This window comes from Protopterus annectens, chromosome 7.part0 (assembly GCF_019279795.1).
Source record: "Protopterus annectens isolate FY-2018-M chromosome 7.part0, PAN1.0, whole genome shotgun sequence".
Taxonomy (NCBI): Eukaryota; Metazoa; Chordata; order Ceratodontiformes; family Protopteridae; genus Protopterus; species Protopterus annectens.
Genome location: NC_056739.1, coordinates 548,733,969 through 548,756,245, shown reverse-complemented (window position 1 = coordinate 548,756,245; position 22,277 = coordinate 548,733,969). Strand labels below are relative to the sequence as shown.

The window sequence follows — 22,277 nt, the reverse complement described above, 5'->3', positions numbered from 1 at the left end:
GAAGGGGTATTTCAGAGCCACACAGTTAAGGCTCCTATACATAACACAAGCATAAAACTATAATTCAAAGATAGAAATGGATGATGATGAAAGAGGGAGAAGCCCAAGAATCAAGGAGAGACTGTCATTTTGGATGCAGGCCTTTAAGGAGACTAACAATAATCATACATACTATTCTGTATGTAGATTAGCAGAAAGTATTCTAAGAACTAAACCAACACAGGAGTGGAGAAAGGAGATTCTGCTGTTAGGAATGACTGCAGTTAGGGATATAAAAACAGGCAAGAGGGGACTGGAATTTATTGGAAAAAACTTGCAAGGGAACCAAGGTATTACGAGCAAGTAACTAGAGAGGGAAAGATGACAATATGGGAAGATGCCAAGGATTTGTTTGGACTGTAGGTTAGAGATTGCCTTCCCTGTCAAAGATTGATATTGGAGCAAAGGGAAATAAATAGGGGGGTATTAATCGAAAGTCCAGCACTGGTAGAGTTTTTAGTAGAATCTAGAACAAAAGCTACCAATAAAAAATAAATAAGTTAAAATAAATAAGTTAATACAGAATATAAAGTATTGCATGATAACGATAAGAATCAATCAGAGGAGGTTAGAAAGTATTGCGAAGAGAGATTGGATAAGCAATTCACAAAGAAACAATTGTAGGATAAAGTGTAGGTTTCCAAAATATGCAACAGAATTTAGAGCATTTAGAATTTTTGCTTGGAAATGTTTACATATATGTTTTTATACCCCAAGTACACTCCAGAGAATTATTCCTCAAGTAGACAGAAAATGCTGGAGGTGTGATTGGGAAGAAAGAGGTAATTGGGAACATATTTTCTGGGAGTGCGGTGAGGTGGCCGGACTTTAGGTGTTCCTTGTGGGATGCACTGTGAGAGATGCTGGGTGGGCAGATTGGTGTGATGAGGGAGATGATTTTTCTGAGCTATGGTAACAGAATTGGAATTGCTTAGTCATGGTAAGCCCTTGCTGTGTCTAATTATGGTGGCTGCCAAAAAAGCAGTTACTAGAAAATGGAACTCAAAATCTAAAACAACTGTACTAGAAGTAGTGAATATAGTAAGAGAGATAAAATGATTGGAATTGAGATCTTTAGAAAAGGGTAGGAGCAAACTACATAGGAAAATGGGAATTGTGGGAACAATACATACAGGGGATGAATGAGGTTTAAAAGGAGGCAGGACTTAAATGAGCTGTGTAATGTTTGACTGAAAATGATTTGGTAGATTTTAAGTGATGTATAATGTTTGCATCTGGAAGTGTCAGTATGGTTTGTGATGTAAAATGCTTGCAACTAGGATTGTATCAATGTGGTTTGTTTTCATTTATATAAATGTACAATTGTCTATGTTGTAAGTGATGGTTTAATAAAGATGTTCCTTGCTTTAAAAAAAGGGCAGGAACTGAATAATTAATGTTGCGTAGGTTATATGATGTATGTAACAATGTATGTGAGGTATAATGTTTGTAAATGTGAACTTGTTAATACAGTTTGATTACTTTTATATAAATGTATGTTTGCCTGTGTCACAAGTGATAATTCAATAGAGGTGTTTAAAAAAAAAAAAATTAAAAAAAAAAAACACTGGACAAAGGATATTCCTGTAGAAACCATGATTGTTGCAGCAGCCACTAAGAAAGAGTTGGCTGAACAGAGCTCCTCTGTTGATCCTCTTAACAGGGAGTGTAGGACGTTGGACAATTTTGGGAAGCGAGTGTATGCATCAGTGACCTTTGGTTTATGGTCATTGAGTTATTTGGCACATTTTACTAGATTACAGAGGGGATTTAGTCAAGGAACTCTAACTCTACCCTTGGTTCCATAACCGCAGTGAAACAGAAGTCCTTTTTCTCCTGACTGGCCACTCTACAATCCATTACTAACGCATCCATGAGATTAATCTTGCATGCAGCTGAAGGTTCTTCCCAGGTTGCTAGTTCAGGCGTAGCCATTAGGAGATGTGCGTGGACGTGGTTGTGCAATTTCGTGGAGCCCTTTAACTTGTCGGTAATCAATGCTCCCTGATGGATCTTCTTTAGTTGGGCCAACAGTTAGAGACACTTTACCGCAATGAGAAAGACGGAAACACATTATCTGCTGTGGGAATCTGGTTTTCTACCCTGCAGAGACCCTTTTCCAGGAATCAGTGCGGTGGTAAAAAGATGTGGTTCTGTAAATCTCAAGGGCCTTTCCAAGAGCCATGCAGAAAATTTTCCCTAGAGGCAGGGGGGAAATGATGACAATGGTAGGTACCGCCCTCACGGCATAGGGGGTCTGCAGAATCAAGGGTCTCTAGATTCTTTCTTGGACAGATCCTTTCAGCACTCCTGAAAGGTTACCAGACTTGCCTTCTCTGGAGGCAGTCGGGGGTGGGGGGTATCCTTGCACCCAAAAGCCTGGATAGCCATCGCAAAAGATTTATGGACGCAAAGGATCATATTCAGAGGATATTTCATTCCCTTCTTACAAGTTCCCCAAAGGAAGAGGAAATGTCTCCCTGATGTTCCACCCATTCAGAGGGAGTTATATCAGGTCTAGAGATTCAAAAGCTGCTGGACAAGAGAGTCATCAGGATCTGGAATTTACACAAGAATGGTACTCAAAGCTTTTGGGTTGATGGCTGTTGCAATAGGTTTAATGCACACTGCTCGTTTCTCTATGAGAATTCTTCAGTGGACCCTGGCAGTGCAGTGATTTTCTTCCACTGACCATCTTTACGACATCCAACAAAATTATCTCAAGTTTCCAGAAAATCCCTGTTGTGGTAGATATACTTCAGAGATTTGTCATGGACACCCATTCATCTTTCATCCCCTAAAATCCAAGTTGACCATGGATGCCTCCCATTTGGGGATGGGGATCATTATTTGGGATGGACAGTTCAAGGCCGTTCTCTTTCACTAGTAACTATTGCTATTCAGACAGACAACATGTCAGTAGTTTGGTACATCAACAAACAGCGGAGACCCAGATCCTATCCCCTGTGCTGGGAAGCAATGTTTGTCAGTGGGTGATCTCCTCCAACCGCTTTCTGGTAGCAACTCACATACCTTGAAAATCCAGCATAAATAGCAAACAACCTCAGCAGGACCATCCCGATGCCTCATGATTAGTCTATGTGAGTCAGTGGCAAATATGATCTTCCACAAATGGGATAAACCATGCTGTGACCTATTTGCCTCTCCTCTCAACAACAGATGCAGCAGGTTCTTTGCCCTAATCATCCCCTCAGACAGTCCCTGAGAGATGCTGTAGTCCAGGTTTGGCCCTCTGGTCTCCTTAATGCTCACCCTCCCTTGCCTCTAATACTCAAGTTTCTTCAGAAAGTGCGTCGCTTGAAGAACAAAGTAATCCTCATTACCCCTTACTGGCCTTGGTAGATATGGTTTCTCTTCCTATGATCTCACCTAGTATGTCCGCCTTGGACACTGAATGCCACTCAAGTTTCCTGTCACACTCTACAGGAATAATTCATCCAGGCATTACAGGCCTCAGATTGACTGCATGTTTTCTCCCATTTCAGTGATGGCTAGATATTCCAGGCCATCCTTAATCCCACAAACCTTCAACCAGGAAGATTTATAAGAGCAAATGGAAAAGATTTTCTTTATGGGCTCATCAGAAGGACTTCCCTTTCACTGCTCCACTCCCGGCTGTTTTAGATTTCCTTGCCTTCATTTTTCAAGCTGGGCTGAGTTTCTCCACCATTAAGGTGCAGCTGGCAGTGATCTCCAACTACCACACTGCAGGCAATGCTTCCCCTTTAGCTTCAACTAAGTTATGTAAGACCTTACTAAAAGGTATATTTTTGCTTCAGTCTCCAGTTCGAGGTCCCACTCCACCTTGGGATCTGACTTTGGTATTACAGACTGGTACACACAACGTTTGAGCCTTCAGCTAAAATATATCTTAAATGTCTGTCTTGGAAAACTGTATTTTTGGTAGCTATCACTTCAAGACGAGTATCAAAACTTCAAGCACTATCTGTGAAACTGCAGTATTACGTTTTCACAAGAGAAGTTATCCAACGCATTAATCTTTCCTTTCTACCAAAAGTGGCTCCTGAATCAAACAGTCATCAGCCTACCAGTTTTCTTTCCAAATGTTGACAGTGGAGGAGAATATACCCTTTATCTCTTAGACGTCCGTAGGCAATTTCACAGTTACCTTCATAGGACTAAGGAATTTAGAAAACCTGATAGTTTGTCTCCTTTTCCAATAACTAGATAGGAAAACCAGTTTGAAAAACTACTGTAAAATTGATAAGCAGTTGTACTTCCTGTGTTTATTCCTTGAGAGACCTAACTTTTCCAAGACCATCAAAAGCTTATTCAACTAAGGCAATGGCTACATCAGCTGCTTTGGCTTCCATTGATGACATTTGTGCAACTGCCACTTCTAATGCTCATACTTCTATTTCGCATTACAAATTGGATGTCATCTTTAGGAACAGAGCATCATTCAGTTCTGCTGTGCTCACGAGCATCCCTCTATGAGTGCCACCAAAGGTAAATTGTAGCTGGGGACTCTGTCCCATTCATTGAGGAACAAATGAAAATAACATCAGGTATTAGTTATGTACTCACCATAACTATGCATCTGTGTTGTCCATTTTCATTCTTCTTCAGCTTCCCTCCCACCTTCCCCTATCCATGTGTTTGGGAAAAACCTAATGGAATTGTTATTGGGAGCCGTATTTCCTGTTTGAGCTCCTGATCTTTCAAGTGTCACTGTTCTATCATAGCTATCTTGAGTTACCTTTGCTTGTAATATTATATAACAGCAGCAAACTCAATCTGAGGTAATACAGTGATGAGGGGTAATCTGATGTTGTCAATCTTCATTCATTCGTGACAGATGGGTTTGGTTATGAACTTTCGGAACGGACTCTGCCATTATACACAGCTGACACCAGCCAAAAATTCTAGAGCTAAGGCTCTACCCACAATCCCCCTCTTCCATTACCTCAGATCTTTTTTGTCACGCTGAAATTTGGACATGTCCGCTGATACTCTCCACTAAGTGCTTTAAATTTTCTACTTCATTATTGTCGTTTCTAACGATTTTGCTAAAGGCTTTCTGTATTTCTTATTGGTTAGTTTTTTGCTCCTTCTTGTGAGTGTGTGACTGTTTTCCGACTGTTTCTACTCACCCCCTTTACCTAATGGTATTTCTTCTTACCATTGTTGGTATCAGGCCTTTCCACCTTCTTTTCTTACCATGGGTAGTCTTTAGATACCATTGTTGGTATTCTCTTCCCCTTCTCTCTATATACCCTTTGGGTATTTCTACAATACCATTGTTGGTAGATTTGTTAAAAAACTCCTTTCCTTCCCTTTTCTACTTGTATGATGCGAGTGTGTTCGAGTTGATTTTGATATGGCAGAAAAACATAAAGGGACATTGGGCTTTAAACAGTGTCAGGATTGTGGCAGAAAGATGCCCAATTCAGATGGGCATCTTTCTTGTGTGTACTGTGTGCGCGCCCCTCATTTGGGCATTACTTGTAAGATTTGTCAGGGTTTAGCGCTTGTACTTCAGCTGAGAGGCACAATAAACCTATCTTAGAAGGCTTGTTGAAATGTTCCTTCAGTGAAGCCCTATCTAAGGCTAAGACTTCAAAATCTCCAAAGCCAGAAGGTAAGCAAAGAAGCCACTGTGTGCCGACCTCTACTTCAGCACATGAAGTCCCAGAAGCCACAGGTTCCAATGCTATCTTCAGAACGCAAAGCTAAAGTACCGAAAGTGACAGTATCTCCGCATTCGGCACTGAAAGTGACTTGATCTCCTTCCGTGCCATCAGTCATTGAACCGATTCAAACCTCATCGCACCAACCACCGTTTCGGTGCCAACGGACCTCTTCAGCACCGACAATAGTTTTTGCACCACCATCACTTTCCACTCGTTCGGTTCCGGCTTCCTCTTCCGCACAACAGCCTGTGGTGCTGAAAGTTGATCCAATAATAATTCTCAGGACTATATATTCTCCTTCAGTGGACCCATCCTTGGGTCAACAACCAAGCCCTTTTCTGGGTAGTCCTGAGTCCCCTTTGGGAATGTTGATCCATTCTTCCAGGAGTCTCTCTGAATTGGACGTAGTTAGATTGGTGGACCACCTTTTGGCAGCCAGGGGTCTCCTCGTATCTTCATAGACCCCTCTCCTGCCTAGAGCTGAGGCTTCCTCTCCAAGGAATCCACCAGTTTATCTTCCTTAAACCTCCTTTCAAGGTTTGGACCCCTCCACTTCTACGCTCTTGCTACCAGCTATCTCAGTGCTGAAGGTGGACCTCACCTCTGTGCCGGAGTCTACTCTGTGGTCTTCAGCTCCTTTGGATCCATTGCACACCTGGGACTGTGGTTTGGCTGTTAGTCCCAGGATCCTTAGTACAGTTCCAGTTGTTTCTATAGTGCCGTCTATGGCTCTCAGAGCCATGGCAGTTTTGAGCCCTCTCCTGGCTCCTGCTCTGGGTGGCTGCTCATTGTAGTGGGGTGTGACTCTGGTTCCGAGGTTGTCTTTCTTGGTCCTGGGCTCCCAACCTTGTTTGGCCAGATCTGCCTTCCAAATTATGGAAAGAGCTTTGGCCTCAGCAAGCTCCCAGCTGGCTCCATCCTCATCGGAGTGCCATATTCTGGTATCCTGTGTTTCACAGCTGTCATAATCTACTGTGTCTGGACAGTGTGCATTCTTCAGATTCCTGGGAGCAGAAAATTATCACCAGATGTTATCCCATCCCATTCAATCTTTTTCCAAGACTTCAAAAACAAATCCCTGATGTCCCACCCAGTCAGAGGGCTCTAGCAGCAGTAGGAATCCAAAAGCTGCTTCTAAAAAGAGTCATCCAAGAAATCCCACCAGACCAAAGAGGATCCGGATTTTACTCAAGATTCTTTTTAGCGCCAAAAAAGACAGGGGACTGGAGACCAATTTTGGATCTCAGTCTGTTGAACAAATTTGTACAACAGGCAAAATTCCGTATGGTCACGGTTCAGTCTATCCTTCCCTTCCTGGAGAAGGACGATTGGATGTATTCGATAGATCTTCAGGATGCATATTACCACAATAAGATGGACAAGCACTCCAGAAGATATCTCTGCTTCCAGCTAGAAACCAGTCATTACCAATTTCGAGCACTGCCATTTGGTCTCACCACAGCCCCCAGGGTGTTCACCAAATGCATGGCAGTTGTAGCGGTTCACTTAAGACTGATGGGATTCTGAGTGTTTCCATATCTAGATGACTGGCTGCTCACTGCCCCCTCCAGGCATCTACTGCTCTACGCAATAAACTTTGTGCTGCATCTCACAGAGACTCTAGGCATTTCCGTAAACAGGGAGAAGTCACAGTCGACTCCCACACAAGATCTAGAGTTCAAAGGAGCAAGACCTCAGCACGATTTCCTGTGTAGTCTCCCTACTTCAACACAGGCTAATGAAACTAAGTTCACAAGTTCAAGCGATCATCTCCTGAAACAAAGTTCCTACTCGCCTGGTACTGCAGACTCTGGGGTACATGGCAGCAATCATAACCTTAGTATCCCTAGCGAGTTTTCACATGAGGCTACTTCAATGGCTCTTGGCATCACAATGGTTGATTCTAGCACATCCAATGTCCCATCCAATCCTGAGAAAAAAAATTGTTGCAAAAAGGATTTATCTTGGTGGATGAAGCCAGAAGAAAATCTATGGGGTCGCTCCTTTTCTCCCCCTTCACCCAAAGCCATAGTGACCACAGACGCTTCCCAGATCAGGTGTGGTGGGGACATTATCTGGGGAAGACTGTCCAAGGCACTTGGTCAATTTGCATATCAGTGTCCTGGAATTAAGGGCCGTGCTTTTAGCATTGCAAGTGTTCGTCTGTCCTTCCTTCGGGACAGTTGCAGTCCAATCAAACAATATGTCAGTGGTTTGGTATATCAACAAACAAGGAAGCCCTAAGAATTTGGCATTGGGATATTGCTTCAAACCACTTTCTGGTAGCAACACACATTCCCGGGGAAATCCAATGTGATTGCGGACAAGTTAAGTAGATGCCTTCTGCTGCCTCACGAGTGGTCTCTCAACCACAACATTGCAATGAAGATTTTTCATCATTGGGGCCAGCTGTGCTGCGATCTGTTTGCCTCCCCAATAAACAACAAATGCAGCAGCTACTTTGTCCTAATCCCTCCCTCACGGGGAGTCCCCAAGAGACGCATTTCTCGATTGGCCCCCCAGGACTTCTTTATGCCACTAATTCCCCAGTTATTGAGGAAAGCCCAAAGGTTGAGAAGCATGTAATTCTCATTGCACCCTGTTGGCCCCATCCCATCTGGTTCCCCTTTCTGTGGCCTCACCTAGTTCACTGTCCTTGGATTCTGGGCTCAACTCCAGACCTATTATCTCACCCTCAGGGCTTGGTGCATCCCAATCTCCAGAACCTCGAGCTGACTGCTTTGTATCTCCAATTCCGGTAATTGCCAGGCAGAATAACTTATCTCCTTTGGTACAAAGGATTCTTCTGGCTTCCCATAAAACCATCCACCAGAAAGCTTTACCAAAGCAAATAGAAAAGATTTTTGATTTGGGCCTGTTCCAACAACATAGACCCTTTCTCAGCATCAGTGGACAAGGTCCTAGAATATTTAGCCACCGTTTTTGAATCAGGAGCCTGTACATCCACAGTTTGAGTCCATTTAGCTGCAATTTCCAATTTTCATGATGAACTTAATGAACATTCCATGATGCCAAGTTTGTCCAGAATGTTTCTTAAAGGTGCGTTGCATTTAAAACCCCACTCAAAGATCTTGTAGTGCCATGGGATTTAACCTTGGTCTCACAAACCCTAGTTCATCAGCCATTTGAGTCAGCAGCTACTTGCGACCTCATGTTTCTGTCTTGGAAAAACATCTTCCTGGTAGCTCACATCAACCAGGAGAATTTATGAATTGCAAGCTTTATGTGTAAAGCATCCTTGCATCTTTCACAAGGAGAGAGTGTCATTAAGAACCATCCCGTCCTTCCTCCCTAAAGTGGCATCAGAATCTAATATTAATCAGTCTATAGACGTCTTCTTTCCAAATTTTTCAAATAAAGTTAAATACTGCTTACACCTGCTGGATGTCCATAGACAATTATATTTTTACCTGGACAGAACAAGATCGTCTAGAAAATCGGACCAGTTATTCATATCCTTTTCAGGACCCGGATTGAGTAAACTAGTATGAAAAATTACCTGTTCAAGATGGTTTAGAGATTATAGTACTTTTGTTTACAACCAGAATAAACTCAAACTACTTGCTCTGGTTAGAGCACATTCCACCAGATCTGTTTCCACTTCAGCTGCCTTTCATTCCAAGGCCTCCTTAGAAGATGTATGTTCAGCTGCCACAGGGGTTACTCCTCACACCTTTATCACTCATTACAAATTAGATATGGCCTCCAGGGGAAGAGCATTCTTTGGCTCTCTGGTACTCTGGAATATCCTTCCTTAGGGACATCCAGGACCTAAAGTTTAAAGTAGCTGGAGACTGTCCCATCTGTCAGGAATGAATGAAGATTGACAACATCTGTTAAAGAAGTTATGCCCTTACCATAATGTTCCATCTGTGTTGTCGATCTTGATTCATTCTTGACATCCCAAAAAACCTTCCCCCACCAAAAGACTTCTGGAGGATCTGACCTAGTCCTGGGATGCTGTAGGGATTGTTCATTAGACAAGGCTTCTATATTTTCTCTACTTCTCTGGAAACTCTATCTGCGGTAATGGAAGAGGTGGATTGTGTGTAGAGCCTTAGCTCGAGAGTTTTTGGATGGCACTAGCTATGTATAACGGCTGAGTCAGTTCTGAGAGATTGGAACCAAACCCATCTGGCAAGAATGAAGAAGATCAACATCATAAATGGAACGTTATGGTAATGACAGAACTTCTTTTTATGGGTAAGGGAGGAGCTCGAGAGTGAGATCCTAGAATCAAAAGACAGTGGCCAAGTCTGATCAGAGGATTGGATCCAAACCCATTCGTTGAAGAATGAACATGGACAACACAGATACACAGTTATGGTGAATACGCAAGTTTAATTTTTCTCTTCTTCATTTCCCAGGCATTTGAGGGAATCCTTTACAGTCATTTTTACCTTGTTTCGTTTCTCTGGTGCATGCCAATGGTGCCATTTTTTTTAATCTAAATGGATTATTTTTTTGTCATTACTGCAGTGAGAAGCAGTAACACTGAGTTGCGGGATACATCGGAAAGCTGGTCATGTAGCCTTGTTCATATTTTGTAATTTCCTAGTGGACCTGAATGTTGACTCTGTTTGTCTGCCAACTTTGACTGTAATAGCTAGCAAGGACTACTAGAGAGGCAGAAAGTGAATGACAGATTTCCTGCAGTGCACTGACATAATGGTAGCATTTTTTAATAACATTCTTTTGGATACCCAGCATGTATCGGCCCATTCATTCCTCATGGAATGAGAGCTGTTCTCAACTTATTTATACCCACTGAGGCAAAAGATGATAATGGAGCCATCATCCCAGCAGCTGTTGGGCATTGCTGTTTCTGAGGTATCTTCTCACCACCTGGTGTAAACAAAGAGATTGCATATCACTGAGGAGGGGGACTGCCTATGCCCCTGATATGGTGGTTTGACCTCTTCTTGACACACACCATTGCAAAGGCTACCAGAATGGCTTGGCTTGGCCTGATGCACCCCAGGTACCAGATCACCATGGGAGAATGAGCCACTAAAACCTTCCCTTGCTGGATAGCATACAGATGTAAGGTATGCATCTCTCACTCTACAGCCGTAGGTCTTACACATGTAAGGTACACATCTCTCACTGTACATCACTAGTCTTACAAATGTAAGGTATACATCTTTCACTGTACATCACTAGGTTTTACACATGTAAGGTACACTTCTTTCACAGTACATCACTAGGTCTTACAAATGTAAGGTACACATCTCTCAGTCTGCATCCCTAGGTCTTGCAGCTTTCTGATATGTGAAATGATCGTGGGTTGTCTGAGTTGCAGTCGGGACTTTATCCCTCTGTACCAGAGAGTGTCTGGGGCTAAAGGTTATGTGATAAGGAGAAACTGTATATAAAAGACAATGGAAATTACTAGCGCAGAGTAGTGTGACATAGACTTTCAAGGCTTGAAATTCATTGCCAGCTGACCTGCCAGACTCTGGCAGCGGAATTCACTGAGAGCATGGCAGGTGCTACACCATGGGATCCATAAATGGCAGCACACACCGTTAACCCACACTTCAGCACATCCCGAAGAAGGTTTATTGCTCCTTTGCATACTGTTTTGGATGTACACCTTTGACAGGTGGGATTCCTGACTCCCTGAAAGATTCTTTGACAAGCCAGTCTGGAAAGGGCCAGGGTGAAATTTTTGTTTTTCAGGGCTAACAATCTGAATAGTAATTCCCCTGATAAGGAATTGCCACAGTTCCTGTTATGGTCATTTGCTGTTAAGTGCCTTCAGTACATGTCATTTACAGTTTTTTCCCCTGATGGGAAGGACTCTTCATTAAATGCAGTAGTGTCCGTACTTTGCTCCCAGTCTCAACCAGGAGTTGCCCATATAGTTTTAGGTTCCCTTCCCACACCTATCGCTCTAAGGATAAGAAAATAGGCCTGCAGCACTGCACCCTGTCTGTCCAAGATTTGGGCTTGCTCAGGAGCCTCTGGCAGCAGATATTCTCAGTATGTCTCTGTATGTTTATCTTTAACCTTTACAACTAATAGCATTTATGATTATGTTGTATGCAGAGTGCTGTCCTTTAGAAATGTGAAAGAACTGTACCATTGCTGTGTGTGTAACACTCATAGATCTGATGCAGTCTTTTCCATCCATTTCTCTACAGATGGGTCTCTGATCCGGCCGTGACCTCTTCATAGCTTTGGATCCAGTGCTCAGGCTCCTCTCCTTACCCATAGCCCCCATGTACAGAACAAGCTACCCCCAAATCTCGTTTGCCACCTTCAAGTGCTGATGGATCTGTGGTGCTTGGGCGTAGCCACTTGAGAAAACAATTTCAGATTAGGTTTACTAAAATAATTTTTCAGGTATGTGTTGTACTTGCTCTTTCTTTCTTTTCATCCCCCTGTTGCTTAAAAATACTTCTTTAATAGTTTTTTCATAATGTTAGATGGTTGTTCCAACTTGTATAGGCTTTTAATTTTGCTTGTAGGGTTTTACATTAATATTTCCAAGCTGTGGTTGCAGTTGTTACAATTGTTTGTATTAACATTTGTATTAGACTAAATTGCCTTTAATTTCTCTACAAGGTGTCTAAAATGTCTCTAAATATTAAATGATTGTTTTATACCTTGTATCAATTCTTAGGCAATGTTTTTATATTGCGTCTAATTTGTTTTAATTATTTAAATGGCAGATGTTTTTGTTTTATTTTTGAAGACTGTAAAATTATTGTTCTGAAATTATTTTGTAATAATTTGGAACTTTTCTCCCCGGGCCTGTGATGAAAATGGGCTTTTACCCAATTGGACCAGTCAGACTTTTCTGGTAATCAAATGTCAATCAATAAATAAATACATCTCAAGTCCGAGTCTCACAGGATTTGCATCGTGGCCGACAAGGTGTCTGGATTTAACAACACAAACTTATCAATTCTGATGCACATGGCAAATGTATGTACTCCCTTGGCCTCTCCTCACACTTGGATGTGCCGTGCTTAATCTGCGAGGTGCTTGGCCAAAGGGCTTTAGTGGAGAGATGAAAAATTAATTCTGAAGGGTCTCATTCCACCAACTTTGAGTAAAAACCCTCTTCAGCTTTAGGGTCTCATTCCACCAACTTCGAGTAAAAACCCTCTTCAGCTTTGGGCAAATCAGTGGCATTTACATCCTCTGCCTCTTTTACTTCAAAGATACAGGAAAAATCTAAACTGGCAGAAAAGGACAAATTGAAGTCCTGCAGAAAACAATCCCAAGATCAGGGAACTTCAACGACCCTAGTAGTAAAAGTCATCAAACGTGTGGATGTAGTGCTTCAACAGACTAGATTGTTATATGAACTGTGATCCAGGTTCTCTCCAGACCCTGTCACTCCGACTCCGGTCACCTATTTTACAAGTAAGGTAATCTTGGGTCTTCTGTCTTACAAGTGACATTACCTCCCTCTTCAGCTTCATCCCTTAGGTCAGGTAGATATTTCTGAGCCTCAGCAAAGACTTGGACAGGATGATGAGGCATTTTCTTCAGATGCAGATCCACTTGGGGATATTACCGGCTCCAGCCACTGTTGGATCTGAAAGAACTTTTCTCCCTTCACTCTCTGATGGCTCCTTCTCTTATCCTAAGTCTCAGATCTGAGTCACTGTATCTGATTCTTGTCCAGGGTAGATCTGCAGAGCCAAGAGTGCATGTTTCATTAACTCATGTGAGTTCTCTGATGAAGTCCACTTTGTTCCAGGAGTTGTAACATCAGCACCAACTCTTGATAGGTTATAATCAGATCCAAGCTTTTCTGATCTTTCCTCCCCTTAGGAGCCTCAGTGCTGGATATTTCAGCTATGGCAATGCTTCGGACCCCAGCTGGATGGTGTCCAGGGTTGAGTCCCTGAGAGTTTCCGCTCAGAAGATTAAGCTACCCGGATTCTTTTCGGGTTCTGCATTTGATGCTTTTGAGTACTCTCCCAACCTTGAGTAAAGCCTTCCCTTTCAGAGTCTAATCAAGCCCTCCCCCATGAGGTCTCCAGGGTCCTCAAACTGCTCTCCTCTTCCCATTGGTACAACAAGTTTGAGAGCCTTGAACCTTCTCTCCCTAGGGAGACTTCATATGTTTCTGAGTCCTCCCCAAGCAACCCACAGACAAAGTTCTTAGTAAACACAAGTGTAAAAGGAGATACTTGGATTCCCCAGAGGAACCCCTACCACACTGATATCCTTGGGGAGGTTTCGCTTGCAGAGATACTAGAACTTCTTTGACAGGAAAGGGTTGGTCTTCCCAAGCACCTTCTTCTGAGGAAATAAGTTTCTTCAAGGCTTTCGGCTCTGGCCCATGTACTTTTTGGGTGCCACCCCCCATCCACCCCCCACCCTGATGAGATGATTGACTTTCACATCCCAGCCATGGAAGGAACCTGACACAGTTGAACACATCCTCAAGAAGCCAGAAAAGTTCTTAGTTGCTCTGAAAGACTGGTTGCACTGGAGGAAGGGCCCCGCAGTAGATTCCATGATTGTAGATTCCATGATTGTGGCGGCAGCCATAAAGGAGCAGCTTACTGAAGAGAGCTCCTCTGTCCATCTGCCGAACAGAGAGCCACATGTTTTGGGGACAGATTTGGGAAATTGGGATGCAACTCATCCACTTCTTCAATGCGGGAACTTAATTACCTGGCACATTTAACTCATTTTCAGAGAGATTTGGTTAAAGATCCCTCCATTTCTCTCCCAGGGACCATATGTGTGGATCGGGAAAAAGACTGATTTTCAGCTACTCTACTTTCTTTATCTAATGTCTCTGGGTGACTAAACTCTAATGCCACAATGGGCATTTCTAGATCTGCCTGCACAGGCATTTCCATCAGAAGGCATGCCCAGATGCAGTTATGCGACTTTGTGGAGCAATTTATGTCATCCTTCGTCAAGGCCTGCTGTGACAGATCAACTTTATTCGGTCCAAAAGTGAAAGGGACTATTTCCAGAACTGAAAAAGATGGTAAATCCCTATCTGCCATAGGTTTCAAATTCTCAGCCCCTCAAAGAACCATCTCAAGAAATCAGAAGGCAGAGAAGAGAACGTGGTTTTGAAAATCTCAGGGATTTTCATCTGACAGTTCTGGAGAGCGAGCTCTTGGTGTCAGAGGGAAAAACTTGCATAATTGACTTCACCCAAGAGGCAGAGGTGGTACACAAAATCAAAGCTTCAGAGGTCCTTTCTTGCAGAAGCCTTTCCAGCACCCCTGAATGGTTCCCCAACTGTCATACTCTGGAGGCAGCCAGGGGGAACTTATCTCTGCATCTGGCAATCTGGACAACCTTGGTCCACTTATGTCATGATTTGGGAATATTGGTCAGCTTGCAAAATTCCAGCTGCAAGCAACCCAGTCGCTGGAATGTATCGGAGCACTGTAGGGCACGAGATCTCTGATGGCAAAAACTCACGCAAACACTGACCTCGCCCTTCCATCAACAAGCTGAACAAGCCTTAGCCTGTCAGAAGCCACCTTCCAACTTAATTCTTCACCTTTTAGGCTCCATGGTTGCCTCCATTACTTTGATTCCAGTAGCCAGGTTCTAGATGCAAGTTCTTCAGTAGACATTTGCAGTCCAGTGGTCAATCAGGAAGCATTCTATGTCTTTTTCAGTCATCTTTACAAACACTTGCAGAGATCACATTTCGGTGGTGGATAAGTTCTTCTCACTTTCAATGGAGCTGGCCTTTTGTCACCCCCCCCTCCAAAAGGCCACATTGACCACAGATGTCTACTAATTAGGATGGGGGGAGCATTATATGAGAAGGATAGTCCAAGGCATACGGTCTCAGAGGCCAGTCTTCACATCAGTGTTTTGGAGATGAGACCAGTCCTGTTAGCATTGCAGGCCTTCCGAGACGCTCGCCACTTGAGTGCACTTTCTATCCAAACAGACAATATGGCACTGGTTTAGTACCTCAACAGACAGGGAGGAACCTAATCTTATCTATTGTGTCAAGAGGCCATGAGAGTATGGCACTGGGTGATATGCATATTCCGGGGAAGTGCAACACTCTTGTGGTCAGATTAAGCTGATCCATTCTGCTTCCTTACCAGTGGTCTCTAAACCCATTAGTAACATAGCAGATTTTCCACCACTGGGGCCACATTTGTTGCAGTGTCTTTGATTCCCCCTATCACGAAATGCAAGAAGTTCTTTGCTCTAATTCCCTATGAGGGTGAGTCACCCAGTGCCATTCTAATGCACCCTTGCCCCCAGAAGCCCTTTATGCATTTCCCACAATACTGTTGATCCCAGATTATAGCCCCTTATTGGCTTTGTCAAGTGTGGCTTCCCTTCTTCTGACCTCAAGTCCACCCTCAGTGGATGATGGACTTGGACCTAGATCTTCTCTCTCATCTATTGGGGTTGCCTCACCCAAACATTCAGGCCTTCAAGCTAGCCGCATGGTTTCTACAATTTCAAGGATGGTTTGGATGTCCAGGTTTTCCTCTAACATTGTCCACATTTCATCTTCCTCAGAGACCTTCCACTAAAAGAAGTCTACAAGAGCAGATGGAAAAGATTTTCTCTTTGGGCTATGGAGAAAAGACACTGATCACTTTTCAGTCCCACTTACAGCAATTTTGGACTTCCTTGCTCACGTTTTTCAATATGGAGCCAGCTGTTCCACTGTCAAGGATTAATTGGCTGCCATTTCTTCCTTCCACATGTGGAAGGACATATCCCCATAGCTTCTCTTAGATTATCCAAGGCATTTCTCTGAGGTGCCTTTCTTCTTTCTCCCTTTGCTTAGAGATCTACATGCTCTTCATGTTTCACTGTTGCAGTCATCACATTTGGGTTATCCGTGCCAGGGTAGCCCTCGGCCGGCCCGAATACCAGAGGTTTAGTATTTTTGCGTCAGTTGCTTCAGGACTGACATCAGGTCGTTAGTAGTAAGGCAGCTGATGCCATTACATCAGTCTTTCTTGCCATGGAGTCCGAAGCAGCAGCAGCAGTTCGCACGAGTGCCAGTCGGCTGCTACCTGAGTTTCGTGTACCGAATTGAAAACTGAAGTCTTCTAAAGCTAAGTACACTGTTGAGGATCTTTTTTTCTTGCACTAACCGATGTCAGAAAAAGTTAACAATGGTCTTACCTGTGGAAAGCAAATACCACACCGAGACTTTCATTCTTACTGCGTCACGACGTCCCACACTGTCACTTCTGTGCTTTGTTCAATGCCAGAACTATCCATCGGCAGGCCCTTATTGTAGCTAGATATTTTTGCTTACAGTCCTCGAACTCCGATATGGCTTCAATAAGCCATCCGACAGGAAATCTTTCAAAAAAAAGTAAGCTAGTCGTCAGTTCTCTGGTACTCAGTGAAGCACTTTCGCAGCCCCTGATGCCTGCTTCCGTGGATTCGCAAGCCGCTACCGAGACCCTTTTGGAGTCCGATATGCTGCAAAACTCTTCTGCGACTAAGGATCTTGCGGTCGTCTCTACCTTGGCTGGATCCGGAGAAGCTGAGCAGGCAGCGGCTTCCGAGGAAGTCCTTTGCACTACCGATTCTCAACACAAACCGACATCTTCTTTTGTGACTACCATTCTTTTGAAAATGACTGATTTTCTTAGGCCCAAGGTACAAACCACACCCAAGAAACCAATGACCCAATTTCGGGCACCTGCTTCCTTGCTTCAGTCTCAAATGCTTAAAATGGCGGAAGACCTAATCATGCTGATCAGAGGAAGCCCAGCTACCCCCTCCAAAAGGAAGAGATCTGTCCCCTGTAGTTTTTTCTGAACAAAAGTCCTGATGACTCTGATGCATCTGAATATGAAGATTTGCCACCCCTCTCTACTTGTGAGGATTCTGATGCAGAGGACTCCATCCCTTCAGCCTTTCCCCAGAGGATTTTTCCTTTGGGGAAACCCTTCATACGTTAAGGGAGTATTTCCAATGGGAGAGTCAGGACTACCCTCAGTCTAAAAAGAGACACTGGGAATTCTTAGATCTTCCACAGCACAGACCCTTGGCCATCTCCCCAGTCCTGGATGTTGTGGAGGATGTCTTTCTGGAATCCAGCTGGACTCCTGAAGCCATCCCACCTGCACCCAGAAAACCAGACGGGTACTAAAGAGTCCCTGATTCTCACAAATTTCTTTTTAAAAATCCTACTGCTGACCCTAAGGTTATTTCTCAAGGGCCTAAAGGAATTTAAGCAATTTCTGCTAAGAATTCCACCTCCTCAGATAGGGATTCCCGAGCACTAGACAGATAGTGTTAAAAAGTATACACCTCAGCTACTGTTGCTATCAGGGCACTAAATTGTCAGTTCCATATGCTAAAATTTCAGCAACACCCTGGAACTCCTCAAACAAAAAATGTCTTCCTTTCCTACTTGTGCAGAATCTAAAGACTTACAAGAGTTAATGCATTCTGCAAGTCAATTAACTAAACACACTTTGCACTGTGGTTTTGATGCCCTAGAAGCTTCTTGCAGGGCAGCAGTCACCGGATCTGTCATTAGAATGCATGCATGACTTAAAGAACAGCCCTTGCCAGACCATGTCAAATCTAAATTGTTGGATGCCCCCTTGCACAAAGACCAACTTATTTGACAGCAAGGCAGAAGAGGTCTTAAAGATGGAAGAAAAATCAAAATCTTCCCACCAAGCACTGGTCCTTTTCTGCTCCCTCTAAGCCGGTTCAGCCCAGACCACAAGGAACCAGACCTCCTAGACAGCAGCCACAGGGATTGCAGAGATCTAAGCAGTGGACTACCTCCACTTCAAAACCTGGGAGTTCTAAGCCACCCCCTTATGGTAAGAACTCACAATGACTCACCTCCACTCCCTCCTGCCCACCTTCACTCTCCTTTCACGCAAGCACCTGGGCCACCATTACCAACGACCGCTGGGTTCTCAACATAGTGTCCCAGGGATACAAATTTTCTTTCCACACCCTTCCAACCGCAAAAGGGTTCCCAGATCTACCTCCAAACCAGTGTGCAGAGGCACAAAATCCAGTCCTTTCCCTGCTGTCTGAGGGCAGTAGAGCATGTTCCTGCAGAACAGAAAGGCCAAGGTTTCTACTTCATACTTTTTTGGAGTATCCAGAAAAGAGGGCACCTGCTTGCCCCATCCTCGATCTGTCCATTCTAAACACCTTCCTGGTGATCCCAAAATTCAAAATGCTTACCCTCCAGCAGCTGCTACCCATGCTCTCCAAGGATGCTTGGCTAGCCACCCTGCATCTAAAAGAGGCCTACCTCCACATTCCTATCAGGGAATCATGCAGGAAACATCTCCGTTTCAGGGCAGAATCTCAGCACTTTCAGTTCTTTGCGCTTTCCTTTGGCTTATCTACTGCTCCCAGATTTTTTACAAAATGTCTGGCTCTGGCCATTGCCTTTTGCAGACAAAGGAATATCCAGATTTACCCATACTTAGACGACTGCCTAATTCAGGTAGACAGCCAGGAAAAGCTGCTCAAGCACCTGGCCTTTGTGAAGACCCTACTGACCTCTCTTGGGTACATTATAAATGAAAAAAAATCCAAACAGGTGCCCACCCAAAGGATTATATTCCTGGGAGCAAGCTTGGACACAGCATCCCAGATGGCATTCCTTACACCAGAAATGCAAATTTTCCTGACAGCCTACTTCTCTCAACTAGCCACCAGATCCCAGCTATCTGCAAGGAAAATCCTGCAAGCTCTGGGGTTCATGGCATCTTGCATACTACTCATTCCATATGCCAGACTGCATATGAGGAAACTTCAATGGTACCTAAAAAGCCTTTGGTGTCAACACTCTCAAGTCCTGGAGACTCTTTTATACCTATAATTCCTTGCTTCAAAAAAGATTTTCTTTGGTGGGCAACAGCATGCTCCCACAACAAGGGACTACCTTTCTCACCAACCCCCGCCACCCAGACCCTCACCACAGATGCAAAAGACTATGCCTGGAGTGCACACCTGGACGGCAGGTGCATACAGGGCCAATGGAGCCCACAGCAAATCCATATGCCCATCAACCAAAAAGAGATGATGGCTGTCAAGCACACCTTGATAGTTTTCAAGCCCCTTCTCTCCCCAGGAGCTCTCCTGATCAAAACAGACAACACCACTGTGATGTGGTATATCAACAAGCAGGAAGGGACTCCTACCCTCTATGGACTCTGGCCATGACCCTTTGGCACACAGCCTCTGCCATGCAACTCTGTGGACTCTGGCCATGACCCTTTGGCACACAGCCTCTGCCATGCAACTCCACTTGCTAACACAATTCCTACCAGCATCTCTTAACTCTCTGGCAGACCAATTAAGCAGAAATCTTGTGGACCCACACGAGTGGCAGCTTAACAGAAGAACCTTCACCCTTATAACTCTGAAGTGGGGCACCCCTAAAGTCGACCTCTTTGCCTCCCTCACCAACCATCAGCTCAGCAAATTCTGCACCAGTGAGCATCACTGCATGGCTTGGAAAGTGGATGCCCTGTCCTTCCCTTGGGTCTGTCAATTGGTCTATGCCTTTCCTCCACTACCTCTCACCCCCAGGGTACTTGCTCAAAATAAAGGAGGAAAAACCATGGACAATCCTTATAGCTCCAGACTGGCCTCACCAGCACTGGTACCCCTTGCTGCGCAGCCTGTCCCCACTGCCACCATAGCATCTTCCTCAAATTCTAAACCTCCTGACCCAGAGGGAAGGGAAATTCATGCGTCCCCATTTGCAGACACTCAGTTTGGCAGCTTGTCTTATTCCCTAACCCCCGATCAATCTGCCAACCTCAGTAAACAGGTTCTAGATGTTATATGTGAAGCCAAATGCCCTAGCACCAGAAAGTCTTATGCTGACAAATGGAAAAGGTTCTGCACCTGGATTCAGACTAAGGGAGGCAACACGGCACATCCCTCCCTCCCTCTCATGCTGGATTACTTAGCTGACCTGCTACACAGTGGCCTCTCTTTTTCCTCTATTAAAATCCATGCCTCTGCTATCTCTGCTCATTTTCCCACTGAGCAGTCCCTTTTCTCACACCCTTTGATCAAACAGTTCCTAAGAGGGGCTAGCAACTTGAGACCACCCAGAAGAGCACCAACCCCAGCTTGGGACCTTAACTTTGTGTTGAAGGTCACCCTGCCCCCCTTCGAACCAGCTTCTTCTGCAGAGCTAAAATTTCTTTCCTGGAAAACTGCTTTCCTTTTGGCAATCACTTCAGCCAGAAGAGTCTCTGAGCTGCAAGCACTCATGGCTGTGGAATCCTTCATCATCTTACATGCTGACTGGGTATCCCTCAGGACTAACCCATCCTTCATGCCCAAGGTAGTGTCCAGTGTGGCTTTCAACCAATCTATTCATTTGCCCACCTTTTTCCCTAATCCCCAGAACAAGGGGGAAAGGATCCTGCACTTTAGACAGCTCAGATTATATCGAGACAGGACTAAATCCTTCATAAAGTCTGACCAATTGCTGGTTAGCTTTGCTACTGGAGCAGAAGGCAAAGCCATCTCCAAACCATTTCCAAATGGGCAGCACACTGCATCCATTTCTGCTACAAACAACACAGAAAGCCTCCCCCCAAGGGGGTCAAAACTCACTCCAACAGGGCAGCCTCTACCTCTACAGCTTTCTTCAGAGTCATCACCAGGGACATCCTGGAGGCTGCCTCCTGGACATCTGTTCACACTTTTACCAAACATTACCACCTGCCTGTCTTCTCCAAATCCAGGGCAGGGTTTGCCTCTGCAGTCTTGCAGGGCATCCTAGCCCAGCCCATAGCTTCCTTGACTGCCTCCACCAATTTCCTCAGCTTTGGGAATCAACCCAAATGTGATGACTGCAATAGTGAAACACAAAGAACATAGTACAGTTGTGTACACTTACCATAAATGTAGATGTTCAAGTGTATTCGCTGTTGCAGTCCTGGACCCCCTCCCTCCATCCCCCTTTTTTCTTCTCTTTCCTTACAAGGGACATTTTGGTATTTACTTTCTACTGGTGGGGTTCTTCCACCAGAACCTGGCTCCTACTAGGGGACTCCTGACAGATTAGGGCAAGAAAAACTGATGTAATGGTGTCGGCTGCCTTACTTTATACTACTGATGACCTGACATCAGTCCTGAAGTGACAGCAACTGACACAGAAATACTAAGCCTCTGGTATTCTGGCTGGTCGAGGGCTACCCTGGCAAGGGTAACCCAAATGTGATGACTGCAACAGTGAATACACTCGAGCATCTACATTTATGGTAAGTGTACACAACTGTATGGGGTATTACTACTGTTTTACAGTTTTTAACAGGCCCTCCTTTTTAATTTGCTGCTAAAGCTGATCTGAAATTTCTGTCAAGGAAGTCTCTATTTTTGGTGGCTATTACTTCTGCCAGGAGAATTTCTGAATTACATGTACTATCCTCAGAATCCTCCCATCTAGTTTTTCAGAAAGACAGAATGCGCATATAGACCAAGACATTCTTTCTTTGTAGGGTAGTCTCTGAATCTTCCATCAATCAGTCCACAAGTTTGCCAGTTTTCTTCCCAAATTTCTCTAGCAAAGGTGACTATATCTTATGTTTGCTAGATGCT

General features: G+C 44.2%; 1 long non-coding RNA gene across 3 annotated transcripts in view; it reads left to right on the top strand.

Annotated features, from left to right (window-relative positions):
* The first annotated feature begins 11,885 nt into the window (after window positions 1-11,885).
* Window positions 11,886-22,277, top strand: part of LOC122806589 — a 727,223-nt gene continuing 716,831 nt past the window's right edge. For all 3 annotated transcript variants that reach the window (XR_006365525.1, XR_006365524.1, XR_006365526.1), the window contains exon 1: window positions 11,886-12,083. This is a non-coding gene — a long non-coding RNA (uncharacterized LOC122806589). The remainder of the gene's footprint in view (window positions 12,084-22,277) is intronic.